This window comes from Suricata suricatta, chromosome 11 (genome assembly GCF_006229205.1).
Source record: "Suricata suricatta isolate VVHF042 chromosome 11, meerkat_22Aug2017_6uvM2_HiC, whole genome shotgun sequence".
NCBI lineage: Eukaryota > Metazoa > Chordata > Mammalia > Carnivora > Herpestidae > Suricata > Suricata suricatta.
Genome location: NC_043710.1, coordinates 13938212 through 13939587, shown reverse-complemented (window position 1 = coordinate 13939587; position 1376 = coordinate 13938212). Strand labels below are relative to the sequence as shown.

The 1376-nt window shown below is 40.0% G+C and overlaps 1 pseudogene; it reads right to left on the bottom strand.

Moving 5' to 3' along the window:
* Window positions 1-3: 3 nt before the first annotated feature.
* Window positions 4-510, bottom strand: LOC115272442 (annotated as a pseudogene).
* Between the last annotated feature and the right edge of the window lie 866 nt (window positions 511-1376).

Below are 1376 nucleotides of genomic sequence, written 5' to 3'. Positions count from 1 at the left end.
TCTGTAGGATGGGATCTCAAGCACTAAACACAAGTGGATCAGAGAACACGCCATCCCACAGAGATATCAGCCAGACACCAGCTCCATACAGAGATTCCGGGACATGGTGACCATGTAGAGCAGTGGGTTCCAGATGGCCACGAAGCGGTCATAGGCCATCACAGCCAACAGGAAGACCTCAGTTACCACACATGTGCAAAACACGTAGAACTGTAGCAGGCATCCCAGGAAGGAGACAGCTTTGTCTTTGCTTAAGGTATTAGTTAGCATCTTTGGCATGATGACAGTGGAGTAGCAAAAACCCACAAAGGACAAGTGGCTGAGGAAAAAGGACATGGGAGTGTTAAGGTGAGAGCTAGCCTGAATCACTGCAATCATGCCCAGGTTGCCCAGCACCGTGACTCCATAGATGAGAAGGAACAGCAGGAAGAGGAAGACTCTCAGCTCCGGGGCTCCTGCGAATCCGAGGAGAATGAACTCTGTCACCCTGGAGCAGTTTCCAGTGTCCAGTTATGACAGGTGTCGGGATTAGGAAAACAAATGATAAATTTTGTGTTTCTTATTAAAAAGGAAGAAAAACAGTTTGATATCAATTCCATAAAAATATAACATTGATATCAAACCATGTGTGTATAAGATGTAACAAAAACACATAGTCTAATAATTCAAAGTCTTAAATATGTCAGTGGAATCCGCTGAACAAAAGTTATGTAAACATCAGCAGAAACTTTACATGATTTCAACCTTTACCCATCATTTATTCTATGATTAAGTTCAGTTGCGTGATGGAATTTAAAATAGATTCAATAATGTATTTCTAATCCATACAGAAATTTGCTTCTGTTCCCTGAAGAAACTTAATCATCTCTGTCCAGCAGGGTAACACCTAATCTGATTCTCTAAAACAGACTGTCTTTTTTGTTTTGTTTTGTTTTTAACTGTGTCTACGGGAATATAAATTTGAAACAATGTTTTCTCATATTTGATTTGGGAATGTGTGACAAAGTTTTTGAGGTTTGAGACTCATAAAAACCTTTTAAATTTTGGATTATGAAACAACAAAGATCTATGCTAATAAGGATTCAGAAAGATTGAACAGTTGAATACATTTTTCTGAAGAGTAATGAAGAAGTATAAATCCAAAGTTTTCACCTAGACAACAATAAAAGCTATATGATATTTTTTCCATAATATTTTATTGTCAAATTGTTTTCCATACAACACCCAGTGCTCTTCCCCTTAAGTGCCCTCCACCATCACCACCACCTCTTTTCCCCCCTCCCCCTTCCCCCTCAACCCTCAGTTCATTCTCAGCATTCAATAGTCTCTCAAGTTTTGCATCCCTCTCTCTCCCCAACTCTCTCTCCCTCCTCCGC